The sequence below is a fragment of the Mirounga leonina genome, unplaced genomic scaffold (assembly GCF_011800145.1).
Source record: "Mirounga leonina isolate KUSES-001 unplaced genomic scaffold, KU_Mleo_1.0 Mir_204, whole genome shotgun sequence".
Lineage (NCBI taxonomy): Eukaryota > Metazoa > Chordata > Mammalia > Carnivora > Phocidae > Mirounga > Mirounga leonina.
In genome coordinates this window covers 4,665,167-4,683,485 of record NW_023270513.1, presented here as the reverse complement: position 1 = coordinate 4,683,485, position 18,319 = coordinate 4,665,167, and the positions used below count along the sequence as shown (strand labels likewise).

The following is an 18,319-nucleotide window of genomic DNA, read 5'->3' as shown; positions in this document are numbered from 1 at the left end:
ATAAGATGAAATCAGAGAGGGAGAAAAACCATAAGAGACTCTTAACTATAGGAAATAAACTGAGGGTTGCTGTAGGGGAGGTGGGTAGGGGTTTGGGGTAACTGGGTTATAGGCATTAAGGAAGGCACTTGATGTAATGAACACTGGGTGTTATATGCAACTGATGTATCTTTAAACTCTACCTCTGAAACTAATAATACACTATATGTTAATTAATTGATTTTAAATAAAAAAGAAATTAAAAATCTTAAAAAGAAATAACCCATCGGTGAAAGATGAAGTCCCAAATTAAAAAAATATATATTAAACTTAATTAAAATGAAAATACAAGACTTAAAAATTTGTGGGATGTAACAGAGCAGTGCATGGAGGAAAATTTCTATTGCTAAATGCCTATAGTAAGAAAGAGGAAAAGTTTCAAATTAATAATCTAACCTAGAAAGAGAAGACAAAATACATTCAAAACAATTCAAAGGGGGGAAATAAAGATAAGAACAGACATCAATGAAATTGAAAAGAGAAAAACAGAAAGAAATCAATTAGACAAAACATTGTTTCTTTTAGAAATCAACTAAATCCACAAACCTCTAGCAAGGCTGACAAACAAAAAGGAGAAAAAACCCAAGTTACAAATATCAGAATGAAAAAAGAAATTGGGATATCACCATAAATTCTGCAAACACTGGAAAAAGGTAAAGGAGCACAGTACCATGAACAATACAACACACACAATTTTGACAATTTAGATGAAAAGAATCAACTCCTAAAATTTACCCCACAGATACAGAGGTAGGAAAAAGAAGGGACACATGCACCCCAATGTTCATAGCAGCAATGTCCACAATAACCAAACTGTGGAAGGAACCAAGATGCCCTACAATAGACAAATGGATAAAGAAGATGTAGTACATATATACAATGGAGTATTACTCAGCCATCAGAAAAGATGAATACCCACCATTTGCATTGACATGGATGGAACTGGAGGGGATTATGCTAAGTGAAATAAGTCAAGCAGAGAAAGACAATTATCATATGGTTTCACTCATATGTGGAACATAAGGAATAGCATGGAGGACCACAGGGGAAGAGAGGGAAAACTGAATGAGAAGAAATCAGAGATTTTGGACTCCAGGAAACAAACTGAGGGTTACAGAAGCAAGGGGGGTGGGGGGATGGGGTAACCGAGTGATGGGTATTAAGGAGGGCACATGTTAGGATGAGAACTGGGTGTTATACACAAGTAATGAGTCATTGAACACTACAACAAAAACTTATGATGTTCTATATGCTGGCTAACTGAACATAAAAAAAAGTACAATCTGCCACAACTCACCAAATATAAAATAGATAATTTGAACATCCTTATAATTATTAAATAAACTTAGTTCATATTTTAAATTTTTCAAAAAAGAAATTTCAAGGCCCACATATTTTCACTGGAGAATTCTACTGAATGTTTAAAAAGGAACCAACACCAATCTTTTTGAGAAAATGGAAGAGGATATAACACTTCTCAACTAATTTTGTGAAGCTAATTTTCTCTGATACCAAAACCAGATGAAGATAGTTTAAAAAAAACACACAAATGAAACCAATATTATAAACCAATAGCCCACATGAACATAAATATAGAAGTCATTAAAAATGTTACCAAATAGAATTAAACAATATTTTAAAAGAATTACTCACTTTGAACAAGTGGGATTTATGCAAGAGGCACAAGGCTGGCTCAATGTTTAAAAATCAACCAATAAGGTGGAAATAACCCGAACATCCATCAACTGATAAGTGGATAAACAAAAGGTGGTCAACCTGTAAAATGGAATGTTATTTGTCATAAAAATGAACGAACTACAGATACATGTTACAGCATGGATGAACCTCAAAAATATGCTCAGTTAAAGAAACCAGACACAAAAAATCACGTTGCATGATTCCATTTATATGAAATGTTAGGAATAGGTCAAATCCATAGGTATAGAAAGCATATTAATGGATGTCAGGGCCTAGAGAAAAGGGGGAATGTAGACTGACTGTTTAATGGGTACAGAGTTACCCTTTGGGGTGATGAAAATATTTTGAATCTGATAGAACTAATGGTTGCACAACACTGTTCATGTGCTAAATGCCACTGAATTGTACACCTAAAGTTAAACATTGAATTTTATGTTAAATGAATTTTATCTTATAAAGAGAATAGGTGCTCTAGAACTATGAGGTCTAATGGGGAAAAACCACTTATGTTCCTGGGATATATTATACATTTTTCTAAGTTTCTGTAGAGAGAACATTTCCATAATAAAGTTTAAAAAGAACAAAATAATGTAATTCACCATATTAACAAGCTAAAGAAGAAAAGTCTCATAATCATATCAATTGATATATAAAAATCATCTTATAAAATCTAATACTCTTTTATGATAAAAATGAAGCAAAACTAGGAATAGTGGGAAACTTCCTTAACTTATTAAGGAACATCTAAAAAACCTACAGCTAATATTATATTTAATGTTGAAAGGCAAAATGCTTTCCCCCTAAGCTTGGGAAGAAGGCAAGTATATCTGGTCTTCTATGTTTATTCAACATAATACTTGGAGTTCTTGCCAGTGCAATAAGGCAAGAAAAAGAAATGAAAGACATACAGATCATGAAGGAAGAAATACAAATGTCCCTAATTGCAGAAGATATAATCGTCTATGCATGAAATTCCTAGGAATTTTTACACACACACACACACACGCATACACACACACAATCTCCTAGAACTAATAAATTTTTTCACCAATGTTGTAAGGTACAAATTAACATACAAAATTTTAATTACATTTCTACATACTTATAATGAACATATGGGAAGTAAAAAAATACAATAGCATTGACAACTGCTTTAAAAATTAAATATGTAGGCATATATCTAATAAAGGTATAGTACTTAAATGCTGAAAAATGTAAACACCGGTGAAGGAATTGAAGGAAGATTAAAATCAATGGAGAGACATAGTATGTTTATGTATTGGAAGAAGCAATATAGTAACTATGTTAATTATTCCCAAATTGATACACTAGTTTAACACAATCTTTTCAAAATCTGTTAGGGCTTTTATAGGTATAGATAAGCTAATTCTAAAGTTTATATGAAATGCAAAGGAACTAGAATAATTAAGACAATGTTGAAATGGAAGAGTGAAATGGAACAAATTAATGTACCTGATTCATTGACTCATTGTATAGGTACAGTATTGAGATTACACACTCTTGGTGCAAGAATAGACACATATGTAAGTGGAAGAGAAAGGAGAATCCAGAAATAGACCCACACAGTGTTGGCAACTGGATTTTTTTTAAAAAAATGAAAGTACAAAAATAATTCAATGAGGATGTATATTCTTTCCCACAAAATAGTGCTGGAGCAATTAGATATCCACAGGCAAAAAATGAACTTATACCTAAGCCTAACATCTTATACAGAAATTAACTTTGAATGGATCATATATTCAAACATGAAACTATAAATTTTCAGAAGGAAGCAGGAAATAATCTGTGGGATCTAAGCCTTAGTGAAGTATTCTTAGCCATAACATGATTCCTCAAAAAAAGAAAAATAAATGAATTGAACTTCATCAAAAACCTTTTCTTTGTGAAGAAATGCTCTGTTAATTGTCTGTTAAGAGGATGAAACACAAGCTACTACATATCGAAGAAAAGGCTCACATGTACATGTGTGATGTTGCAAGAATAGACTTGAGATTCAACTGTAAAAGAGCAAACAATCCAGTTAGAATTTGGGCAAAAGACATGAAGAGATATTTCACCAAAGTAGATTTATAGATGGCATATAAACATATGAAAAAATGTTACACATCATTAGTCACTGAGAATTACAAATTAAAACCACAATAAGATATCATTACACACCTAGCAGAATGGATAAATTTGACCATGCCAATACCAAATTTTGGCATGAAGATACCAAATGCCGGTGAGGATGCAGAGAAACTAGATCTGTCATACATTGCTAGTCTGAATATAAAATTGTATAGTCACTCTGGAAAATAGTTCAGTATTTTATTAAAAAGTTAAACATACTCACCGTATGGCCCAGCAGCCACACTCTTGAGCATTTATTAGAGAGATGACAATTTGCATTCACATAAAATACATACCAAAATGCTTATAGCAGATTTATTAATAATATCCCCAAATTGGTAACAACCCAGATGTCCTTTCAACAGGTGAATGGTTAATAAATCAATGGTACATCAATTCCATGGAGTACCACTCAGTGATAAAAAGCAACAAACTTGGATGGACCACAAGTGCATTCCTGTAAACGGTCAATTTTAAAGGTTTTTGAAATGACAAAATTATAAAGATGAAGAACAAATTAGTGGTTACCAAGGTCCAGGAATATGGTAGGGGTGAGCAGTCCCTGTGACTTTAAAGGGGTAATACAAAAAAGATCTTTGTGTTGATGGAATACTTCGGTATCTTGATTGTGGTCTTGGGTGCATAAATCTACACATGTGATAAAATAGCATAGAATTATACACATATTGTATCTGTAATAATTTTCTGGTTTTGAAATTGTATTATATTCATGTAAAATATAACCATTGGGGGGAACTTGGTGAAGGGACCATGTGTCCTCTGTACTATTTTTTGCAATTTCCAATCAATCTATAATTATTTCAAAATAAAACGTTAAAAATATACACAACCTGAAAGAAAGGTTGAGAAAGGAAGAGTCAGAGAAAAACAGATTGGACAAATAGAACAAATAGCAAAATTATAGGCTTAACTGAACCATATCAGCAATTACATTAAATATAAATGAAATAAGCACTCTAAAGTTTAGGATAAAATCACACAAAGAAAGAGGGTCTGGAATGAGTAATCCATAAGACACTGAAGTATTTGGTGTTTGTTTAGAGGTGGAGCCCAAAAGGAGACTGGAAAGGAGTAGCCAATAATTTGGGAGGGGAACCAGAAGAGTATACTGTGACAGGAGCTAAGAGAATGGTATCTTCAAGAAGAGAGTTGACCATTGAGTGAATCTTGCTTATCACATTTGGAATTGTTCCCAATTGAGGGATTTTTTTTTGGTGACATTGCACTACTTCTCACTGAATTAATCATATTTATAATTCTGACCAGATAAATATGCTAGCTCAAAACATTATAGCTCTATATTCTATATTCCTCTATATTCTTCCCATTCCCCCAACCTCTTCCATATTACCTCTTCCACAACACTAATCCTCCTATGTTGTACCATCATATCAACTTAAAATTTGAGTAGGTTTGATGGCACCAAGCACCCTGTCATCCAATTGTTATGCTATGTGTCATGAGGTATTTGGAGCACTAGCAATACTATGCACCTTGCAGAAGAATCCCATCTTGCTTCCTGGCCAACCTTATATAGATACTGATCTTGTGTCTCTTGAGGTGATATATGTTAGCTTCCAGAGTACATCTCTGATCTGTTAGAACAGATCTAGTCACACTGCAGGACCTTCTAATATTCCCAGAGCTATTATCTGTAGTTTCACTTACCTGCAATGATCACTTTGTATCTTTTTAAAAAAGATTTTATTTATTTGTTTGAGAGAAAGAGCATGAGAGAGAGAGCATGAGCAGAGGGGAGGGTAGAGGCAGAGGGAGAAGCAGACGCTACGCTGAGCAGGGAGCCTGATGCGAGACTCAATCCCAGAACTCTGGGATCATGACCTGAGCTGAAGGCAGATGCTTAATCGACTGAGCCACCCAGGCGCCCTTGTACTTTTTTCCCCCTTAATTTGAGTATAGTTTGACACATAATGTTACATTAGTTTCAGGTATACAATATAATGATTCAAAAACTGTATGTTATGTTATGTTCACCACCAGTGTAGTTACCATCTGTCACCACGCAATGCTATTATAATACCATTGATTATATTCCTTCTTGTGACTTTGCACCTTCTTTTGAAAGTTTTGCTACACAGGTTTATAATTTCAATCACTGGCACCAGGTACCTTGGCTTTATGGATATATAGAATGATGATCAGAATTTTTTATTATATAGAAAAAATATAATTACTTACTTTTATAAATTATTTTTCCACAATAGTTCAAATCAGAATGTATTGAAATCTGGCATGGTAGAGTAAATACCACAGCTCTCCAGAAAAGTAGCCTGTAAGCTCTTGATCTTTTGACCTGTTTACCTGGCTAGCCTCACGTATAGTTCATGATTTGGAACCATTCTACAATTTGGAATTAGTGTCTTGCTTGTGATTCTAGAAATTGTTACTGTTGTAAGACTCTGTTTGTATTATTTTTCATGGGTCTATAAAAAATTCTACACAAATAATGGTAACCCAATGTTTTGAATTGATTTCTTTTTTTTAAAGATTTTATTTATTTATTTGAGAGAGAGAATGAGATAGAGAGAGCATGAGAGGGGGGAGGGTCAGAGGGAGAAGCAGACTCCCTGCTGAACAGGGAGCCCGATGCGGGACTCGATCCCGGGACTCCAGGATCATGACCTGAGCCGAAGGCAGTCGCTTAACCAACTGAGCCACCCAGGCGCACTTGAATTGATTTCTAATAATTATTTGGCCAATTAAAGGAACGTTAGCAGCCTTTGTTCATTTCATAAGACCTGACGACAAGCCTTCCTTCATTTTGGCACTATTGATGCTGAAATGTGACCTAAATGCTCCCAAGGAAGCCACTTTCTCACCAGCATGGGACAAGACACACACACCAGAATGAGCCTTCCTGACAATGAGGACTTAATGAGTTTCTCTGGCAATAAGGGATTGAAACTTAAAACATGAGAAAGCCCAATTCAAATGGTTGATCAGTGATGCTTTTGGAGAAAGTTCTTGAAAAAGGGGGAAATATGAAAAATGACATAGGTAGAGCCATTTTAAAAATAGAGCTGTAGCAACTGCCTTGCATGTCTTGTTTTTTAAACCTTTGAACTGGGTCAAACGTCCAAAATTCCAAGAAGTTAGCAACAATGAAAAATCTTGTTTGGAAAGGGTGATAAAAGTGAACTTTTGCTTAGTGACCACTCTGCCTGACCAATTAATGAACTACAAATCTAGCTCTGCTTGTCAGCACCAATAAACTCTTCTTAAAAACAACCTACCCATTGTAGTTTTGATTTGTTTCCCTGATGATGAGCGATGTTGAGCATCTTTACATGTGTCTGTTAGCTACCTGGATGTCTTCTTTGGAAAAATGTCTACTCATGTCTTCTGTCCACTTTTTAACTGAATTATTTTTTGGGTGTTGAGTTTTATAAGTTCTTTATATATTTTGGATACTAAACCTTTATCATATATGTCATTTGCAAATATCTTCTCCCATTCTACAGGTTGCCTTTTAATTTTGTTGATTGTTTCTTTCAGTGTGCAGAACCTTTTTTATTTTCATGAAGTCCCAATACTTTATTTTTGCTTTTGTTTCCCTTGCTTCAGGAGACATATCTAGTAAGAAGTTGCTATGGCTGATGTCAAAGGTGTTACTGCCTGTGTTCTCCAAGAAGATTTTGATACTTTCTTGTCTCATGTTTAGGTCTTTTATCCATTTTGAATTTATTTTTGTGTATGGTGTAAGAAAGTGGTCCTGTTTCATTCTTTTGCATGTTGCTGTTCAGTTTTCCCAACATAATTTGTTGAAATATGGATAGTGCCCCCCCCTTGGATAGTCTTTCCTGTTTTGTTGAAGATTAATTGACCATATAGTTGTGGGTTCATTTCTGGATTTTCTATCTTGTTCCATTGATCTATGTGTCTGTTCAGTCAGAATGGCTAAAATTAACAACACAGCAAACAACAGGTGTTGGTGAGGATGTGGAGGAAAGGGAACACTCTTGCATTGTTGGTGGGAATGCAAATTGGTGCAGCCACCCTGGAAAATAGTATGGAGGTTCCTCAAAAAGTTAAAAGTAGAACTACCCTATAATCCAGCAATTGCACTACTAGGTATTTACCCAAAGAGTACAAAAATACTAATTCAAAGGGATATATGCACCTTTCATGTTTATAGCAGCATTATCAACAATGGCCAAATTATGGAAAGAGCCCAAATGTCCATTGACTGATGAATGGATAAAGACGATGTAATATATAGGAGAGAGGAAAAGATGGCGGAGGAATAGGGAACCTTATTCCAACTGGTCCCTGGAATTGAGCTGGATATCTACCAGACCACTCTGAACACCCACAAAATCAGCCTGAGATGTAAGAAGATATATCTGGATCTCTACAAACAGAATATCGCAGGTGGTTGTTTTCGAGGTATGAAGTGGGCAGCCATGATTCTGCTGGCTCATATCTGAAGATAAAAGGAAGGGGGAGGAGATCAGCTGTTGGGATCCTGTACCACCAGGGAACAATAACCTCCCACGCTGGGGATGGGGCACAGACACGCAGACCAGTAGCGGTAGTGGCAGGGAAAGGACTTTAGGGCAGGCCCTTGGACTAAAACCTAGAAGGGCGGGGCCACACGTGCAAACTGGGGCGCTGGTGGTTTTAGAAGCACAAAAGGCAAAGACGTGCCCTGACCTGGAGGTGAGGACTGGGAGTACTGCTGAGGGACGCACAACACAGGATGCTACAGTTTTTAGCAGCATAGACAGAAACGGAGATAGTGTGGCCTGGAGAGCTCACTGAAGAACAGACTGCAATCTCTCTGTTTGAGGCAGAGGATTGGAAATGATCTCTTCTTTCCCATCTCAGAAGAGATGGGAAAGCCACAAGGGAAAGCAGCCAGAGAACAAAAGCCCCAAAAAACCAGTTTTCACTGAGCTCCCCCGACCACAGGGGGCAGGGCAACTCTGCCCAAACAGGGTTGCCTGAGTAACCACCTGGCAGGCCCCTCCCCTAGAAGACAGGCTGGGAGAACAAGAGACCAACAACCCTAATGTCCCCATAAAATAGGTGCATCTTGCTTGGGTTGTGGTCAATAATTTGGACTCTGTACATTCCCTCAACCACCTCTCAACAGAATGACTGGAAGGAGGAACCCTCAAAATAGGAAAGACTCAGAGATTATGACTTATGCCACAGATTTACAAATGGATTCAGATATAACCAAGATGTCAGGAAATGGAATTCAGGGTAGCAGTTGTGAAGACAATAGCTAGAATGGAGAAATCGATTAATGGCAACATAGAGTCTCTAAGGGCAAAAATGAAAGCTGAACTGGCAGAACTTAAAAATACTATCAATGAGATCCAATCTAATCTAGATAATCTAACAAGGTAAGCAAGGCAGAGGAATGAATTAGTGATCTGGAAGACCAATTGATAGAAAAGAAAGATAAAGAGGAGACCTGGGAGAAACAACTCAAAATCCATGAAAAGAGAACCAGAGAAATAAGTGACACCATGAAACGTTCCAATGTCAGAATTATTGGGATCCCTGATGGGGTGGAAAGAGAGAGAGGACTAGAAGATATATTTGAGCAAATCATAGCTGAGAACTTCCCTAATCTGGGGAATGAAACAAGCATTCGTGTCTTAGAGGCAGAGAGGACCCCTCCCAAGATCAAGGAAAACAGGCCAACACCCTGGCAGGTAATAGTAAAACTCGCAAATCTTAGAACCAAGGAAACCATCTTAAGGGCAGTTAGGGGGAAGAGATTCCTTACATACAGAGGGAGGAACATCAGAGTAATGTCAGACTTATCCACAGAGGCCTGGCAAGCCAGAAAGGGCTGGCAAGACATATTCAGGGTAGTAAATGAGAAGAACATGCAGCCAAGAATACTTTATCTGGCAAGGCTGTCATTTAGAATGGATGGAGAGATGCAGAGCTTCCAAGAATAGCAGAAACTGAAAGAATATGTGACCACTAAGCCGGTCCTGCAAGAAATATTAAGGGGGGGTTCTATAAAAGGAGAATGACCCCAAGAGTGATATGGAACAGAAATTTACAGAGACAATCTATAGAAACAAGGACTTCACAGGCAACATGATGACAGTAAATTCATATCTTTCAATAATCACTCTCAAGGTGAATGGCCTAAATACTCCCATAAAATGGCACAGGGTTAAAAAAAAAAAAAGGCACAGGGTTGCAGATTGGATAAAAAGACAGGACCCATACATATGCCGTCTACAAGAGACTCACTTTGAACCTAAAGATACATCCAGACTGAAAGTGAAGGGATGGAGATACATCTTCCATGCCAGCAGACCTCAAAAGAAAGCTGGGGTAGCAATTCTTATATCAGACAAATTAGATTTTAAAGACTGTACTTAGAGACACAGAAGAACACTATATCAGGCTTAAAGGGTCTATCCAACAAGAAGATCAAACAGTTGTAAATATCTATGCCCCCAACATGGGAGCAGCCATCTACATAAGCCAACTGTTAACCTAAATAAAAAGTCATACTGATAATAATATGTTAATTGTAGGAGACCTCAGTACTCTACTCTCAGCAATAGACAGATCATCTAAGCAGAGAATCAACAAAGAAACAAGAGCTTTGAATGACACACTGGACCAGATGGACCTCATAGATGTATACAGAACATTCCACCCTAAAACAAAAGAATACTCATTCTTCTCGAGTGCACATGGAACTTTCTCCAGAATAGACTACATACTGGGTCACAAATCAGGTCTCAACTGATACCAAAAGATTGAGATTATACCCTGCATATTCTCAGACCATAATGCTTTAAAACTGGAACTCAATCACAAGAAAAAATTTGGAAGAAATTCAAACACTTGGAAGCTAAAGACCACTCTGCTCAAGAATGTTTGGGTCAACCAAGAAATAAAAGAAGAACTTACATAATTCATGGAAACCAATGAGAATGAAAACACATTGGTCCAAAACCTATGGGATACTGCGAAGGCGATCCTAAGGGGGAAATACATAGTCATCCAAGCCTCACCCAAAAAAATAGAAAAATCCTAAATTCACCAACTTACTTTACACCTTAAAGAACTAGAGAAAAAGCAACAAAACGATGCCTAAGCCATTCATTAGAAGAGAAATAATTAAGATTAGAACAGAGATCAATGAATTAGAACCCAGAAATACAGTAGAGCAGATCAATGAAACTAGAAGTTTGTTCTCTGAAAGAATTAATAAGATCGATAAACCACTGACCAGATTTATCCAAAAGAAAAGAGAAAGGATCCAAATTAATAAAATTATGAATGAAAGGGAGAGATCATGACTAACACCAAGGAAATAGAAACAATTATTAGAAATTATTATCAACTATATGCCAATAAACTGAGCAATCTGGATGAAATGGATGCATTCCTGGAAACCTATAAGCTGACAAGACTGAAACAGGAAGAAATTGACAACCTGAATAGGCCAATAACCAGTAACGAGATGGAAGCAGTGATCAAAAACCTCCCAAAAAACAAGAGTCCAGGGCCTGATGGATTCCCTGGGGAATTCTACCAAACATTCAAAAGAGAAATCATACCTCTTCTCCTGAAGCTGTTTCAAAAAATAGAAACAGAAGGAAAGCTTCCAGACTCATTCTATGAGGCCAGCATTACCTTAATCCCCATAACAGGAAAAGACCCCATCAAAAAGGGGAATTTCAGACCGATAACCCTTACAAATACAGATTTCAAAATTCTCAAAAAAAAAACCTAGCTAATAGGAGCAAACAATAAGTTAAAAGGATCATCCACCATGACCAAGTGGGATTTATCCCCAGGATGCAAGGGTGGTTCATTGCAAATCAATCAATGTGATAGAATACATTAATAAGAGGAGAGAGAAGAACCATATGGTCCTCTCAATTGATGCAGAAAAAGCATTTGACAAAATACAGCATCCTTTCCTGATTAAAATTCTTCAGAATATAGGGATAGAGGGAACATTCCTCAAGTTCATAAAAATCCATCTATGAAAAACACACAGCGAATATCACCCTCAATGGGGAAAAAAATGAGAGCCTTTCCCTTATGATCAGGAACACATCAAGGATGCCCACTCTCGCCACTATTGTTCAACATAGTCCTAGAAGTCCTAGCAACAGCAATCAGACAACAAAAAGAAATAAAATGTATTCAAATTGGCAAAGGATAAGTCAGTAGATGACATGACACTTTATGTGGGAAACCCAAAAGACTCCACCCCCAAATTACCAGAACTCACACAGCAATTCAGTAATGAATTGACATGACACTTTATGTGGAAAACCCAGAAGACTCCACCCACAAATTACCAGAACTCACACAGTAATTCAGTAATGTGGCAGGATACAAAATCAACGAACAGAAATCTGTTACTTTCTTATACACTAACAATGTAACTGTAGAAAGATAAATTAGGGAATCAATTCCATTTACAATAGCACTAAAAACCATAAGATACCTCAGAATAAACCTAACCAAAAAGGTAAATGATCTATATTCTAGGAACTACAGAACACTCATGAAAGAAATTGAAGAAAACACAAAAAGATGGAAAAACATTCCATGCTCCTGGATCAGAAGAATAAACATTGTTAAAATGTCTATGCTACTCAGAGCAATCTATACCTTCAACACCATCCTGATCAAAATTCCAATGACATTTTTCAAAGTGCTGGAACAAACAATCCTAAAATTTGTATGGAATCAGAAAAGACCCTGAATTGCCAAGGAAATGTTGAAAAAGAAAAACAAAGCTGGGGGCATCACATTGCCCCATTTCAAGCTATATTACAAAGCAGTGGTCACCAAGACAGCATGGTACTGGCACAAAAACAGACATATAGACCAATGGAACAGAATAGGGAGCCCAGATATAGACCCTCAACTCTATGGTCAAATAATCTTTGACAAAGCAGGAAAAAATATGTAATAGAAAAAAGATAGTCTCTTCAATAAATGGTGCTGGGAAAATTGGGCAGCTATATACAGAAGAATGAAACTGGGCCATTCTCTTACACCATACACAAAGATAAATTCAAAATGGATGAAAGACTTCAATGTGAGACAGGAATCCATCAAAATCGTAGAGGAGAACATAGGCAGTAACCTCTTCGACATCGGCCACAGCAACTTCTTTCAAGATACATCTCCAAAGGCTAGTGAAGCAAAGCAAAAATGAACTCTTGGTACTTCATCAAGAAAAAAGCTTCTGCACAGCAAAGAAAACAGTCAACAAAACAAAGAGACAACCCACAGAATGGGAGAAGATATTTGCAAATGACACTACAGACAAAGCACTGATTTCCAAGATCTATAAAGAACTTCTCAAACTCAACACCCAAAAAACAAATAATCAAGTCAAAAAATGGGCAGAAGACATGAACAGACACTTCTCCAAAGACTTACAAATGGCTAACAGACACATGAAAAAATGTTTAACATCATTAGCCATCAGGGAAATTCAAATCAAAACCACATTGAGATACCACCTTTGAATGGTGGTATCTCACCAGTTAGAATGGCAAAAATGGACAAAGCAAGAAACAACAAATGTTGGAGAGGTTGTGGAGAAAGGGGAACCCTCTTACACTGTTGGTGGGAATGCAAGTTGGTACAGCCACTTTAGAAAACAGTGTGGAGGTTCCTCAAAAAATTAAAAATAGAGCTTCCCTATGACCCAGCAATTGCACTCCTGGGTATTAACCCCAAAGACACAGATGTAGTGAAAAGAAGGGGCACATGCCACCCCATGTTCATAGCAGCAATGTCCGCAATAGCCAAACTATGGAAAGAGCCGAGATGCCCTTCAACAGATGAATGGATAAAGAAGATGTGGTCCATATATACAATGGAATATTACTCAGCCATCAGAAAGAATGAATACTGAACTTTTACATCAATATGGATGGGACTGGAGGAGATTATGCTAAGTGAACTAAGTCAAGCAGCAAAAGTCAATTATCATATAGTTTCACTTATTTGTGGAACATAAGGAATAGCATGGAGGACATTAGGAGAAAGAAGGGAAAAATGAAGGGGGTGAAATTGGAGGGAGGGATGAACTATGAGAGAGTATGGACTCCGAGAAACAAACTGAGGGTTTTAGAGGGGAGGGGGGTGGGTGTATGCGTTAGCACAGTGATGGGTATTAAGGAAGGCACATACTGCATGGAGCCCTGGGTGTTATATGAAAACAAGAATCATGGATCACTACATCAAAAACTAATGATGTATTGTATGGTGACTAACATAATAAAATAAAATTAAAAAAGAGATGTAATATATATATGTATATAGAAGATATTGAAGATAAAGAAGATGTTTTATATATGTTAAAGATATAGAAGATATTAAAGTTAAAGAAGATATCATACACACACACAGGAATATTACTCAGCCATAAGAAGAATGAAATCTGGGGCGCCTGGGTGGCTCAGATGGTTAAGCGTCTGCCTTCGGCTCAGGTCATGATCTCAGGGTCCTGGGATCGAGTCCCGCATCGGGCTCCCTGCTCCTTGGGAGCCTGCTTCTCCCTCTGCCTCTCCCTCTGTCTCTCTGTCTCTCATGAATGAATAAATAAAATCTTTAAAAAAAAAAAAGAAGAAGAATGAAATCTTGCCATTTACAATGATGTGGATAGAGCTATAGAGTATTATGCTAAGCAAAATAAGTCAGTCATAGAAAGACAAATACCATATGATTTCACCCATACGTGGAATTTAAGAAACAAATCAAATGAACATGGCGGGGGGTGGGTGGGAAGAGGCAAACCAAGAAACAGACTCTTAATTGTAGAGAACAAATTGATGGTTAATGGAGGGGGAAGTGGGTGGGGGAATGGGTTAAATGGGTGATGGATATATGTGGTCTTTTGTGACTGTCTTCTTTCATTTAGCATAATGTTTATGAGGTTCATTCATGTTGCAATACTTCATTTCTTATATTGCCAAATAACATTCCATTCCTCTGCATTGATATACCACCTTTTGTATTTAATGGATAGACATTGGGTTGTTTCTACTCTTTAGCTATTATTAATACTGTTATGAGCATTAGTGTGCTGCTTTTTGTATGGACATTTGTTTTCAGTTCTTTAGGGTATATACCCAGAAGTAGAGTTGCTGGGTCTATTATGGTAATTTTTTCTTTTTTTTTTTTTTTAATTTAAATTCAGTTAGCCAACATATAGTACATCATTAGTTTCAGATGTAGTCTTCAATGATTCATCAGTTGCATATAACATCCAGTGCTCATCTCATCAAGTGCCCTCCTTAATGCCCATCTTTTTGAAAACTTGCTGATCTACTTTCCTCAGTGGCTGTACCACATTTTGTATTCCAACCAGCAGGGTAAAATAGTTTCAATTTCTTTACAACTCACCAACACTTATTATTATATATCTTTTTACTTATAGTCATCCTAGTGGGTGTGAAATTGTATGCCATTTTTTTTCATTTGACTTTCATTTTCCTAATGAATAACTAATAATGCCAAGCATTGTTTCATAGGCTTAAAGGCCTTTTGCAGCTCTTCTTATTTTTTTAAACAATTAAAATTTTAATTCCAGTGTAGTTAACATACAGTGTTAGATTAGTTTCAGGTGTACAATATAATGATTCAACAATTCCATATATGACTCAGTGCTCAACAAAGTAAGTGTACTCTTAATCCCTTTCACCTATTTCACCAATCCCCCTACCCACTTCCCCTCTGGTAACCATGTTCTCTTTAGTTTTTTAGTTTGTCTCTTTTTTCTGCCTTTGTTTTGTTTCTTAAATTCCACATATGAGTGAAATCATATGGCATTTGTCTTTATCTGACTGACATTTGCTTAATGTTATACTCTCTAGCTCCATCCATGTTGTTGAAAATGGCAAGATTTCATTCTTTTTATGGCTGAATAATATTACATTGTATATATATATATACACCACATTTTCTTTTTCTATTCATGTATCAGTGGACATTTGGGCTCTTTCCATAAATTGGCTATTGTATATGATGCTTCAATAAACATAGGGGTGCATATATCCTTTCAAATTACTGTTCTTGTATTCTTCTGGTAAATACCGAGTAGTGTGATTATTAGATCACATGGTAGTTCTCATTTTAATTTCAATTTATTTTTATTTTTAAAAAACATTTTATTTATTTATTTGTCAGAGAGAGAGAGAGATTGAGAGAGAGTGCAAGCAGGGGGAGCAACAGGCAGAGGGAGAAGCAGGCTCCCTTCTGAGCAAGGAGCCCGATGAGGGACTCAGTCCCAGGACCCTGGGATCATGACCTGAGTCAAAGGTAGACACTTAATGGACTGAGCCACCCAGGCATCCCTCATTTTAATTTTTAGAGGAACCTCCACACTGTCTTCCACAGTGACTGTATCAGTTCGCATTCCCACCAACAGTGCATGAGGGTTCCTTTTTCTCCACATCCTCACCAACACTTGTTTCTTATGTTTTTGATTGTAGACATTCTGACAGGTGTGTGGTGATATCTCTTTGTGGTTTTGATTTGCATTTCCTGATGATAAGTGATGTTGAGCATATTTTCATGTGTCTATTGGCCATCTGTATGTCTTCTTTGGAGAAATGTCTGTTCATGTCTTCTGCCCATTTCTATATTGGATTATTTGAAATTCAAACAATTATTTTGATTAGAGAATATTATGAAAAATTATATGTCAACAATCTGGGAAATCTAGAAGAAATGGATAAATTCCTAGAAACATACAAATTACCAAATCTGAAACAGGAAGAAATAGAAAATTTGACCAGACCAATAACCAGCAAAGAAATTGTGTCAGTAATCAACAATCTCCCAACAAACCAAAGTCCGGGGCCAGATGACTTCCCAGGGGAATTCTACCAGAAATTTAAAGAAGAATTAATACCTACTCTTCTCAACCTGTTCCAAAAAGTAGAAATGGAAGGAACACTTCCCAGCTCATTCCTTTTTTTTTTAAGGACACATTTATTCAGCGTCATGATCAGACTATTATATTTAGCAATCAACAGCATGGGTGCAAAAAAAAAAAAATCTACATTAAAACCCTTTGTTGGAATGCTTTACACTTGCCACAGAACAGCAACTAAAATAAACTGTTATACAATTATTCACAAATACAGTCCTTGAGTTTTTTGCCCATACACATGAGTATTGTCTAAAACATGTTTTCTTTGTAGCAGCTAGGCCCTGCCACCACTGTGCTTGGCTGAGTTCACAAATCCGTTGTAACCTGTAGCTTCCCTGTCACTTCTCTGGCACTTCTCTCCTGCTAAGTTTTGTTTCCTGGCAGTAATTAAAACCTTCTGCCACAGCCATAGCTACTGCTGCTGCTGGAACCGCCATAGCCACTTTGGTTTCGTGGTTTGGCAAAGTATTGGCCTCTACCACCACAGGGGCCAGAACTTCTGCCTCCATAATTTCCTCCTTCCATGGGTCCAAAATTTGAGGATTGATTGTTGTAATTGCCAAAATCATTATAGCTTCCACCACCTCCAAAGTTGCTTCCATCGTTACCAAATCCATTATAGCCATCTCCACTGCCACCATATCCACCACCACCTCAACTGCCACCAAAGCCACCTCGACCACTGAAGTTTCCTCCACGACCAAACTTGTCATTCCCACCAAAACCACTTCCATGACCACCACCAAAGTTTCCAGAACCACTTCGATCGCTTTGGCTGGATGAAGCACTAGCCATCTCTTGCTTAGATAGGGCTTTCCTTACTTCACAGTTGTGGCCATTCTCAGTATGGTATTTTTGAATGATAGTCTTGTCTAGAAAGTCATGGTCATCAAATGTTACAAAAGCAAATCCTCTCTTTTTGCCACTGCCTCGGTCAGTCATGATCTCAATCACTTCAATTTTCCCATACTGTTCAAAATAATCTCTTAGATGATGTTCTTCAGTGTCTTCTTTAATGTCACCAACAAAAATCTTTTTCACAGTTAAGTGGGCACCAGGTCTTTGAGATCTTCTCTTGAGACAGCCCTCTTTGGTTCCACAACTTTTCCATCCACCTTGTGTGGCCTTGCATTCATGGCTGCATCCACCTCCTCCACAGTGGCATATGTAACAAACCCAAAGCCTCTGGGGTGCTTGGTGTTTGGATCTCTCATTACCACACAGTCTGTAAGCATTCCCCATTGCTCAAAATGGCTCCTCAGACTCTCACTGGTTGTTTCAAAGCTCAAACCTCTGATGAAGAGCTTCTGCAGCTGTTCAGGCTCTTTGGGAGACTCTGACTTAGACCTGACGGTGATGGGAGGGGAGGTTTTAACGATGCTTACTTATTGGAGTCCATGGGCAGAAAGGTGTAATCTAACGAAAGTATCTCTTCCCAACTCATTCTATTGGGCACCATGACCTTATTTTGAAAACAGGACAAAGACCCCATTAAAAAGGAGAGTT

The 18,319-nt window shown here is 37.2% G+C and overlaps 1 pseudogene; it reads right to left on the bottom strand.

The window, feature by feature from the left end:
- Positions 1-16,866: 16,866 nt before the first annotated feature.
- LOC118025935 lies at positions 16,867-18,063 on the bottom strand (annotated as a pseudogene).
- Between the last annotated feature and the right edge of the window lie 256 nt (positions 18,064-18,319).